We start from the raw sequence: 12,384 nt of genomic DNA, 5'->3' as shown, positions 1-12,384 counted from the left end.
TAATTATTCAGAGAGCTGTAATATTTCGAATGTAATGGATTCTGTGTCCTGTTGGAGGAAGAGAAAGCCTGGAAGCACATAGTGATTCACACACATAGAGTAGACAGAGAGAGAGCGGATCAGCGAGCGGAAGCAGAGAGCGGATCAGCGAGCGGAAGCAGAGAGCGGATCAGCGAGCGGAAGCAGAGAGCGGATCAGCGAGCGGAAGCAGAGAGCGGATCAGCGAGCGGAAGCAGAGAGCGGCGGCGTCTCCCACAGGCACGTAGCCCTTTGAAAGCACACGAGCAAGTTCACCTGAGATAAAGCCGCAGCTGACCAGTAGAAATAACCGGCAGTGAGAAATTAAAGTCGATCGCTTAGCGGGTGGTGGAAACTTAAAGCGGCGGTGATTCAGCTCAACACGGAAAGCGCAGAAGCACCTATAAAAACGGCAAAGATGACTTCAACATTTAATGTAAGTTCTATCTGCTCTCTGCCCATCGAGGGCGCGTTTATATGTTGTGTGTCCTGCAGTATGTACAGCTCAGGTTTTCCGGCCGACAGTGCAGATAGCTTCACCTGCCAAAAATGTTTAGTTAATTTAGAGTTGGTCGGGAAAATATGCGAATTGGAGGACCGTTAGGAATCTGATAGCGATTAGGCAAACCGAAAATTGGATCGACTCGGTTTGTTTAGACAATTCGGCTACATCTGATTTGCTTCAGTCTCTCCAGGTCCCACTGTAGTCAGTGCGAGGCCGAAATCAGCAGCACCAATTCAGCCACAGGGCGAGTGGGTAACAGTAAGACGGGGGTCTAAGAATCCAAAATTTAGTCCCCCAGCACCCAGGTCACCAATTCGGACCCAGAACAGGTTCTCAGCTCTCCAGCGTCTGTGGAAACTGAGAATAATAAAGTGCTCATAATTGGCGATTCCATAGTGCGGAATGTTAGAATTCCAAACTATGTTAAACCAGCAGTTAATGTTAAGTGCCTTGCAGGGGCCAAGATTTCTGGCATAAAGGCCGCATTGGACCGTGTTGCCGACGATGAAGTATCTACCTTATTGCTGCATGTCGGCACTAATGATATTTATTTACAGCAATCTGAGGTATTAAAGCGAACTTCATCTCTCTATGCACCAAAGCTAAAACAAAATGTCGGAATTTAATTGTATCTGGTCCCTTACCAAGATTGTATAGAGGGATGTGATTTATAGCAGATTGCATTCCTTTCACTGCTGGCTAGAAACCTGGTGTGCAAATAAAAGCATAGCATTTGTGAACAATTGGGATGATTTTTGGGAAAGGCCTGGATTTTTCAGAAGAGATGGTCTTGATCCTAACTGGAGGGATCTTATGTATTATCCCAAAATATGGCAGCAAAACTGCCTGGTTGACTGATTAGAGCACCATCCAGGCCGCAGTCATGTGATCTTAAATCACAGGCTGTTGTTTATCCCACCTGTTATTTTCCTGAAGCTGTTACCCATAATCCCTGTTGTGGGGCATCCAGTAAATTTAGTCTTGAAACAAACCATAAATTAATTGATAACCAAAAAAATAAGGTGTATAATTAGACCAAGGGATAAAACCAGACACTCCACCAGGGGCATCTGTAATAGAAATTTAATTCAAATTAAAACAAAAATATATCAGCAGTTCAGAAAGAACCATGCAGTTTTAAATGCTGTTTATTGAACATTCGCTCTCTTGGCACTAAAGCTGTTTTGGTAAATGATATATATTAAGTACAAAATCTGATCTGTGTCTTCTTACTGAAACCTGGCTTAGTAAATGTGACACTGTTCCCTAGCTGAGGCGTCACCAGATGGATACTCGTTCCTTCATAAGTCTAGAGATTCTGGTCGAGGAGGAGGCCTTGGAATAATTCATTGTAACAAAATGCAAATCACTCCTAAAAATTTAGGCAACTTTACATCCTTTGAGGCATTCATTTTAAATATTAAAACAGATTCCAACACAATTATAGTGCTAGTCTACAGACCACCAGGGCCATATTCATTGTTCATGACTGAATTTGGCAACCTTCTGTCTGATTTGGCTATAAATTATGATCACGTAGTTCTGATGGGGGATTTTAATGTACACATTGATGTGGAAACTGACACTTTTAGCAAATGTTTTACTTATTTGTTAAATTCAGTAGGATTTTGTCAGATTGTCAAAGGTCCAACTCATAATCATAACCATACATTAGATTTAATTATAACTTACAAAGTTGAAATTCAAAATTTAAATATTACTCCATTAAATGTAGTTATTTCCGATCACTTCTTAATTACGTTTGATTTAGTTCTGCCCATGCCAGCGCACTCAGATTAAAACAAAGACAGTGCGACATCTAGATTGTAATTCTGCTTCAAAATTTATAGATACCTTGAGTAAGTCGAGTGTAATTGTGGAAAACCATTTAGATCAGTTAACATCAAATGTAAACGTGGAAAACAATTTAGATCAGCTAATATCACATTATAATGTGACCTTGAGAGATGCTCTGGACACAGTGGCTCCCCTAAAACAAAAGTGATCAAAGCACATAGAAACTCTCCCTGGTTTAATGAAAACACTCGAGCTCTTAAATTAGAGTGTCGAAAACTGGAGCGCAGATGGAGAACAACAAAGCTACATGTCTTTCAAATTGCATGGACAGAGAGTGTTAATAAATATAAAAAGGCCCTCTTTAAAGCTCGCTCAGAATACTATTCTACATTAATAGATAGCAATAATAAAAATCCTAGGGTACTTTTTAGAGCAGTGGCTAAATTAACAAATGGGAATTCAGATCAACAGTGCAAAATACCAACAGATATTAGCAGTACAGACTTTATGAACTTCTTCAATGAGAAAATTAAAAATATAAGATCCCAGATCTCAGCATCACAGTACAAACCAAATACTAGCTTAGCAGACCCTGTCTCACATTGCATTCAGCACTTTAATAATTTTAATCCTGTAACTGAGCAGGAAGTCTTAACTTTAATTTAAAATGAAGCCCACTACTTGTTCCCTAGATCCAGTGCCAACAAAACTAGTAAAAGTGCAATGGATGTTCTTGTAGCACCATTCTAAACATTATCAATAGTTCATTATTGCATGGCACAGTACCTGATGCACTAAAAGTGTCAGTCATTAAACCTTTACTTAAAAAGTCAGACCTAGACCCACACATACTAAATAACTATAGGCCTATTTCAAATTTACCATTTCTCTCTAAAATACTAGAGAAAGTAGTCGCCAGTCAGCTTCAGTCACACCTTACGCATTACAATTTATTTGAGAAATTCCAGTCTGGCTTTCGCACTGGTCATAGTACAGAAACGGCACTAACACGGGTTGTAAATGACATTCTGATATCCTCTGATGAAGGAAATTCCACTGTAATTATGTTGTTGGACTTAAGTGCAGCGTTTGACACCATTGACCATTCTATTTTACTGCACAGGCTAGAAAACGATGTTGGGCTTACAGGCCCGGTGCTCGCTTGGTTCAGTTCTTATTTATCAAATCGATTCCAGTATGTACAGAAATGTGCTGACAGTACTCCATCATTATGCACAGAAGTGTCAATATGGTGGTCCGCAGGGCTCAGTACTGGGACCTTTACTGTTTTCACTTTACATGCTTCCACTGGGATCTCTCATTAGGAAACATAATGTTAATTTTCACTCGTATGCAGATGACACCCAGTTATACCTTTCATTTAAATCAAATGAAGTTTCTCCGATGTTGTCTTTAATTAGTTGTGTTAGTGAATTAAAGGAATGGATGAATGAGAACTACTTGTCTTTAAATACAGATAAAACAGAGATGTTAATTGTTGGAGGGAATGACGCTGATCACAGCAATATTTTGTCGTCATTTAACTCAGTTGGAATCCCAATTAATTTTACTGAATCAGCCCGCAATCTAGGAGTTATCTTTGACTCTAGCATGTCATTTAAAGCATATTACAAAGTCGTCCAAAACATGTTTTTCCATCTTAAAAATATTAGGAAATTAAGGCGCTTTCTAAATAAACAGGATTGTGAGAAATTAATTCATGCATTTATCTCTAGTAGGATTGACTACTGCAATGCGGTGTTCACTGGCTGTTCAAACTGTTCTCTATACAGCCTCCAGTTAATCCAAAATGCGCTGCAAGAATTATTACAAGAACAAGAAAATATGAACACATAACCCCAGTTCTTAAATCTTTACACTGGCTCCCAGTTAAATTTAGGGCAGATTTCAAAATCCTCCTTTTAACATATAAAGCATTAAATGGCCAAGGTCCGCTTACTTGTCTGAACTTATCATGACTTACAAACCTGAGCACATTAAGATCTCAAGATGCCGGTCTGCTTAGGATTCCAAGGATTAATAAAATAACAGTGGGAGGTCGAGCTTTTAGTTACAGGGCCCCTAAACTGTGGAATGGTCTTCCTGCTTCCATAAGAGATGCCCCTCGGTCTCAGCCTTTAAATCCCGGCTGAAGACTCACTACTTCAGTTTAGCATATCCTGACTAGAGCTGCTGATTAACTGTACATACTGCATCTCTGTTGTTAGTCATTAGCACTATAACATAAGTAACATGATAATTATATTTGAATACTAACCCTCACCTATTCTGTTTCTTTTCTCGGTACCCAAATGTGGCCATTGGTGCCACGGCCCACCTGCCAAGTTGTTTGCCTGCCTATGGTAAAGTCATCCCTGATGGAGGATCACAGGAATCATGGGAAAGAGGGTCCTTTCATCGAGCAATGTTTCAGCCGTGGCATGGCCAAATGGAGATGCAGCTAGATGGATGAGGTCTCCAGGACTCTAAAAATATCGAAACCTAATTATGTCATATCATCTACTGTTAAACCGTAATTCTAAAATTTTTATTATGCTGTCTTAAGGAATTGTTCTGTTGTGTATATTGTATTGTATTGACCCCCTACTTTTGACACCTACTGCACGCCCAACCTACCTGGAAAGGGGTCTCTCTTTGAACTGCCTTTCCCGAGGTTTCTTCCATTTTCCTACAAGGTTTTATTGGGAGTTTTTCCTTGTCTTCTCAGAGAGTCAAGGCTGGGGGGCTGTCAAAAGGCAGGGCCTGTTAAAGCCCATTGCGGCACTTCCTGTGTGATTTTGGGCTATACAAAAATAAACTGTATTGTATTGTATTGTAAGATCAAATACAAGACAAAGCGTGTTTTTTCAACATGCTACTTAGTTACGATGGGATTTGAGAAACTAGTAAATTAAACGATTTTAAGATGAAGTTTATGATGTTCTACTTTAATGACAAAATAAACTACGTGATTAAAGTGGAAATTCTGAGATTAAAGTTGACATTTCATGTTTTTTTCCCCACTGTGTGCCTATTTTTTTTTTTCTGTACCCTAATAAGCTTTCATATGATACTCAGATGGTGGGTTATGACTCGCCTTTTCACGGCGACTTTGATATCTGACAGCTTCTTTTTTATTTCGGCCACTGTGCAACTTTGTGAACTTGAGCTTTCGAGTTTCTCCTACACTCTATGTCACTCGATAAACTTCCTTTTGTTGTTTCTAGCACTGTTTAAACCAACAAATAGTACGTTTTTCCTTACCTCCACTCGGTATTCGCTGAACTTCTTCTATTTCCCTCCATGCTTATGCCATTGGCTTTTCACAGAACACTGAGCTTAAGGGCTATTTATATTGATTTGCATATTCAAAGAGGTGTAATTCTGGGAGGAGACGGGGCGGGACAGCAGGCGCATGCATGTGCGCTACTTTTCACACTGACTGTGATTTATGAAGCAGAAGAAGTTGGAAGCTGGTGAACGCACAGATTTATGCATCTGCATTTTTTTGTGCATTTCCGCTTTTGTGCTTACTCCATGTTATAGTATGAATTCTACACACGGCGCTATGCATGAGGCCCCAGATTGTTAAAGCCAAATGACTGTATCAGAGTATTCCAAAAATGGCAAAAATTGTGGGGTGCTGGTTAGCCATAGTCAGTACCTACCAATCATGTTATGATGTGGGAAAAACCACAAACTGTCAAAAGGGTGTTGAATAGTCAAGACTCATCGATGTAAGAGGGCAATGAAGCTTATCCCACCTGGTAGAAACCAACAAAAGGGCTACTGTGGCACAAATCTGAGATAATTTTAATGATGGCTATGGAAGTAACATGTCACAACACACAGTGCACCCAACCCTGCTGCTTATGGGATTACATAGCTGCAAGCAATTTATCACGCCCATGTTAACCCCTGTCCACCATCGGAACGGCCTATAATGGACAGGTGAGCATTGGAACTGGACCTTGGATCAATGAGGAAAGGTTGCCTGGTTTAACGAATCCTGTTTCTTTTGGAACATGTGGATGGCTGGGTATATGTGCGTTGTTTACCTGCAGAAAAGATAGCATTAGGATGCACTGTTGGATGAAGACAAGCTGGTGAAGGGAGTGTAATGATTTTAGCAATGTTCTGCTGGAAAAACCTGGGTCTGAGCAATCACGTAGACATTATCGTGATGCGTACCACCTACCTAAACATTGTTGCAATCAAGTAAACCCTTTCATGTCAGTGGTATTTCCCTATGGAAGTTACATCTTTCAGTAGGAGAATGTGCCCAGCCACACTGGACAAAATGTTCAGAAATGGTTTGAGGAACATAAAAAAGAACTCAGGATGTAACCTTGGCTTATGGATTCCCTAGATCTCAATTCAACTGAGCATCTGTAGGATGTGTTGGAAGAACAAGTTCAGTCCATGGCAGAGGTAAAGGTTCTGCTGCTAATTTCTTGGTACCAGATACAGGACACCTTTAGAGGTCTTGTGCAGTCGTTGGTTCAGTGGGTCAGAGCTGTTTGTGAAAGGAGCAACAGCATATTAAACAGATAGTCATAATGTTTTGGCTTATCATTGTTAAAAAATGTGTTCAATTGTTGAATTTTTTTGGCTTTCATTTATTTATTTAGCTTTCATTTAATTGTTTAGAACTATGTGAACAACTAGCATTACATACTTTAAGATGACTTATGTTACATTGTCACTCAGAAGAACAACTATTAAAATTGCCAATACTATGGCATTAATTCATTTGTCCAAGCTTGCTAAAAGACTTGAGAAATAAAAAAAAATTGACTATGAATATTATAAAGGAACCATAACAAAACACTGGAATATAACAAAGGCATGCACACAATGAATAAAATAACAACAAAAAAAATTCTCACTCCCACTTATTTCAGTGCATCTAACAAAATATGTATGTTATGTTTATAACCACAATGGCATTTTTATTATAAAACTTACAGTTCTCTTTGCTTGATCTTCGAGTTAAGAACCACACAGACAGACACATTTCAAATTACATAATAAATACTGTGATCAGAAGGAGGCACTCATAGTTTGCCTCAGTCCCAGTATGTTCTCAGGCAGGTCTCAGGCTGGTGTGTTCATTTGCTTACCACAGTTACCTCTAATAGGTCTGGGCTTCTTTTCACGTCTCCTCCCTTACCAGTCAAGTGCTTGTCAACAACCACCCTCCAGACTTCACATTTTCTGAAAATGGCTTTTTTTCTGCCACTGATAGAAAAAGACTGAAGCAGAATATAAACAGACCAGGAGATGGATGATACAAATATCCATCATAGGTCAAAAACCTAGTAAAGAGTCTGAGTCAAAGTCAAAAATACCAAAAATAATTAAGCCCATTACACAGTATTAAAAACGAAGTTGAAGATGCACCGAGAAATTCTCAAGACCTTTAATCAATTAACACATCACTAATAGTGGGAATAGTTTCTTTGTTTTTAATTTCCCTTGGGGTTAAGAAAGTATATCAAAATCAGAAAAAAAAAAGTGTACAACCAGGAAGTTCCTGACATCAATCCTTGTATCACATTGCAATTTCCAGTTGTCATACTATAATAGTACACAAACCTTGAACAAAATGGCAAGCTAGGACAGCTTTTAAGCTTAGGCTATGGACCACTACTAGGGACATCTCACTTACGTCTGGACACAGGAGGGACCTGAACTCCTACTTAAGCCCCAATTCACTTTTAAAGTACCTCGTAACTTCCATAAAGTAGTCTTTTTGCTACAATGGCTAACAAATAGTCACTTATAAGAAAATGTTTTCCCTGCTGCCATCTATTTAAGTGGAAGATCCTAGTATATTGCATGATATCTTCCATTGTCCTTCATCTATAGCTACACCCCAAAAATACATAAATAAGGGATTTTCTCTACCATCTGCTGGCAGCAAAGTCTTACTGGACAGAGGGTCAGCCAACCATGTTAAATATTAGGTTGACCCTCCACTAATGTACCAGTGGCCTCTGCTACTACCTGTTCTGGGTTATCCTACATAATTAGGGACCATAACCCCATCTAGCAGTGACAGTCCAGTCACACTGGTATGTCTATGTGAGTTGTCATTACGAGCGTTCACTCTTTTGGGGATTCTTATGGCTTGGCACCTGTTACAGTACCTGTCCAGCATGGTATAAACCCTTCTGCAGTCCCAGTCCTTACTGGATCCTATTTCATAATACTCAAAGGCAATATGTCAGTCAGTCAGTCAGTCATTGTCCAACCCGCCATATCCTAACAAAGGGTCACAGGGGTCTGCTGGAGGCAAGCCCAGCCAGCACAGGGCGCAAGGCAGGAACAAACCCTGGACAGGGCGCCAGCCAACCCAGGGCACACACACACACCAAGCACACACTAGGGTAAATTTAGGATCGCCAATGCACCTAACCTGCATGTCTTTGGACTGTGGGAGGAAACCGGAGCACCCAGAGGAAACCCATGCAGACACGGGGAGAACATGCAAACTCCACGCAGGGAGGACCCAGGAAGCGAACCCAGGTCTCCTTACTGTAAGGCAGCAGCGCTGCCACTATGTCACCGTGCTGCCCAAGGCAATATGTACAAATTAAGATATTTTCATTTCCATTTAACCTTTTTCTTAAAATACAGAATTGCAGGGATAGAGAACCAATCACAGCCAATTCTGATGCATGGCAGGTACCAATCTAGTAGAGAGAAGACACACACACTTGCTGACAACAATGATCCAGTACAGAAACTCCACTCATACACACATCACCACTCATGCTGGGTGTGGTAAGTTGCACTATGTTGAAGGTAATACTTGAGTTCATGTATCTATTTAGAGAATTTTCCTTTTGGTTAAATAGTAACAAGGGATGCTTGCTTACCTTGAAGGTGTTGCCAATGAGAGCTCTGTTGAAGGAAACGGCACCGCAGCTGCGAGTGTGTGCATGTGCTTGAGGCAGTGCATGTGCAAGTGGTGGAGAGCTACACCCGTCAACCAGGCCTGGACAGGAGGAGCCATCCTGGCATGAGGTACCAAACTGGGAGAAAAGGAATAAAAGCTGTTTCCAGTGTGTGTTAAAGGGCATGATAGAGAGTAGACATTACTTACCGGGGAGTAATAAAAGTTAGAGTGGCTGTGTGTGTGTGATTGGGGGTCATAGATTTTCGGGGTTCCTTCCAGATTACAGCTGGCAAAGCAAAGTGTATAAAGGTGTGCCAGGTAATTGATAGGGGCTGGATGAGGAGTCTGTCTGGATTGGAGGAAGGAGATACCATGGGCATAGAAAGTGGTAAGGTGGATGACAGAGTTCATCTTTGTTTATAGCCCTGAGTCTGTTGTTGGTGGAGATTGCATCATGGCACTCATGAGCTGCATGGGAGGAGGTGCAATTACCCTTTGAGTATCCGCTAGATCAGTGTTTCTTAAACTGCATTTCATAGAACCCTAGGGTTCTTACAGGCACACACTGTGGACTTATTGCTGCCATGATAGGAAACCTTTAACTGCATAAGCAGGTTACAAAATGGGTGGATGGAGAGGTAATTTTGTTATAACTCTAAAACTGGGGTTAAGTACATTGAGTAAATATTTTGATTTGCAAAATATGTACTAGAGATATTACTGGGAGACTAACTCAAATGGCATATGGTACTTTGATGGATGGAGCGCATAACAGTTAGAAACAGACATCCTCATCCCTATTCTCTTTTTTGCCTTTGCTCATTTCTTGCTCTTCCAAGGTCTTAGAAATTGTATTTGCTAGTTCTGTTATTATTACTAGTGGATAAAGATGAATATCTGTGAATAGGTAATAATGTACTGTGACATTTTTCACAGACAACATACATCTCATTAAAGATGCCAGACATTATCAGGCATTTCTGATGGTCTCTTGGAAGGATACGTCATGAACAATAAGATGGTAAAGTTAGCACAATGCATTATGATGCCTAAGGGAGCATACAGCCGCACTAACCCCGACACAGACAGGCAGGACACGAGTTTCCCACACAGGACACGGTTTATTTAAGTGGGGTTAGGGTTAGCGCTTTTCTTCACTCCCCAATACAGAGCACAGCACACAAGGGAAAGTGCAAAAGTGCCAAAGTACAAACAGTCCAGCCTAGAAACCTTTCCTTCTTCTACTACTTCTTCTCCTTGTCCTTTTGCCTCCAATCCTCCCCAGGCAAGCTTTGTCCTCCACTTCCTGACTCTCGCTCCTTGAATGGAGTGAGGTGGCCCCTTTTACTCAAGTCCTGGGAGTGTTCTGGGTGGCTTATCAGTATTACCTGGAATCACTCCCAGGTGTAGTGGAAGTTCTCTATAGCGCTATGCTGCTCCCCTGGTGGCCCCCACAGAACCCAACAGGGTTGTACCAAACTCTAGCTCCCAGCATGCTCTGCAGGAATCTGTGGTGCCACAGCCATCCAGGAGGACTGCCCTCTATTGTCCCAGGGGAGGTATTGCCTCCTCGATGCTCTCTCCCCCAGTCCTTTCATTCTGTTGGCGTCCCAGCCAGGCAACAGCCACGGCCACCCATCACAGTATATTGATGTGAACTTTTTAAAATGATTTTCTTTACTTAAAAATGATTAAATGCAATATATCAATAATGTTGTTTGCTCTATTTTATTTGCATGTGGCCCAAAAGCTACAAAGTACAGTAGATAGGTATAGTGTAAGTAAAAGAATCTTCAACTGGAATTAAAAATACATTAAATACAAAAAAACACAAGAAAGAAGCTTTACATCAACATTTTGCACTGTACAAAGAAATGGAAAACCCATAAATAAAATACGTTTTGAGCTTATCCCCAACAGCAAGAGCATAAACATGATGGGAAAGAGTTGACTGTGTACAACTGAACTGGAGTGAAACCATCTTGCTTAGATTTTGATATGTGGCTTAAAGCAAGTCCACCCAGTATCTAGCCTGTCTCTCTCTCAGTATTAGAATGGCATTTTGATGCTACTGCTGTCACATCAACCTAATGCGAACTGTACCTGCTTAACATTTCTCTGACATCTCTTTCTTTTGATGTTCTCCTCAGCACTGCCACTGGCAGTTTTTGGTTTTATAGAATGGAGACCTTCACAAGTTCATTGTTCTTTTCCGCTGACTAATCATCCAATGAATGTTACCTTCAAAGTGCAAAAGCTTTCCTGACCCCTGTGATTAGATGCTTTCTGCCCACAGTGCATCTTATTCCTAGTCTGTAAAAACTCGACACAACAAGCTGGCTGCATATTGAAAAAGTGAAACAGATGTATACCTTCCTAGGCAGCCAGAGAGGGGGATTCCCTGTCTTATCAGCCACTAGTCACAAGACCCAGCAGAAGTCTAGCTGCCCTGAACAAATGCAAGCAGTTATTCCCATAACACATGTCAACTGCAGTATGCCAGCTGTTTGCACAAAGTAGAAGTGAAGAAACAAAGACGAAACTTACTAGGCAGTGCTTATGAGAGGTGCGTGATCAGATGGGGGTAACATATAAGGCATGCTCTTTATCCAGTTCCACACTTTGTAAAGAAGTATCTTCTTAGTTCTTACTTCAACTCAGTCTCCACTAATGCTGACTGGGTCATGCCTTTCTGGTCAATTTACAAAGTCTGCTTTGGCTAAAAGAACATGTCATAATGCCACACAATCCCATGAGTGATGTGGAAAGCCTATTTTCTATGCATGAAGCACGAAGCAGAAGCCAGTCCACCGCAAGGCCTACTCATGCACACACCCGCATGGTTTCTTTGAGGAGGCGGGATAAAACAGCTGCAGAGCTGCAAAGGATGTGAAAACTCTAAGCAGACAACAACTGGGTATAGGATTCAAATCCAATATGCTTTATCGAAAAGGCAACTGTACTATCTACTGCACTACACTACTCAGAATTAAACATATTCAGTTTTTAATGGTTCATGTCTTGTTCTGCCTTGTTCTTTGAACCACCTACAGAACTATACGTCTCTTATAAAGAATGACAACTGGAAATGCCCCCAGTATTCTAGGGTTATGTGCATTGTTACATTTATCGACTTTCCTGGAGTTGAATTCAACATTTT

At 40.8% G+C, this 12,384-nt stretch overlaps 1 protein-coding gene across 1 annotated transcript in view; it reads right to left on the bottom strand.

Annotated features, from left to right (window-relative positions):
- The window catches only part of LOC120539495 (phosphatidylethanolamine-binding protein 4), a 620,910-nt gene that overhangs the window by 73,842 nt on the left and 534,684 nt on the right, over positions 1 to 12,384 (bottom strand). The window lies entirely within an intron of this gene.

This window comes from Polypterus senegalus, chromosome 11 (assembly GCF_016835505.1).
Source record: "Polypterus senegalus isolate Bchr_013 chromosome 11, ASM1683550v1, whole genome shotgun sequence".
Lineage (NCBI taxonomy): Eukaryota > Metazoa > Chordata > Cladistia > Polypteriformes > Polypteridae > Polypterus > Polypterus senegalus.
The sequence above is the reverse complement of the archived record's forward strand: the minus strand, read 5'-3'. Positions and strand labels throughout refer to the sequence as shown.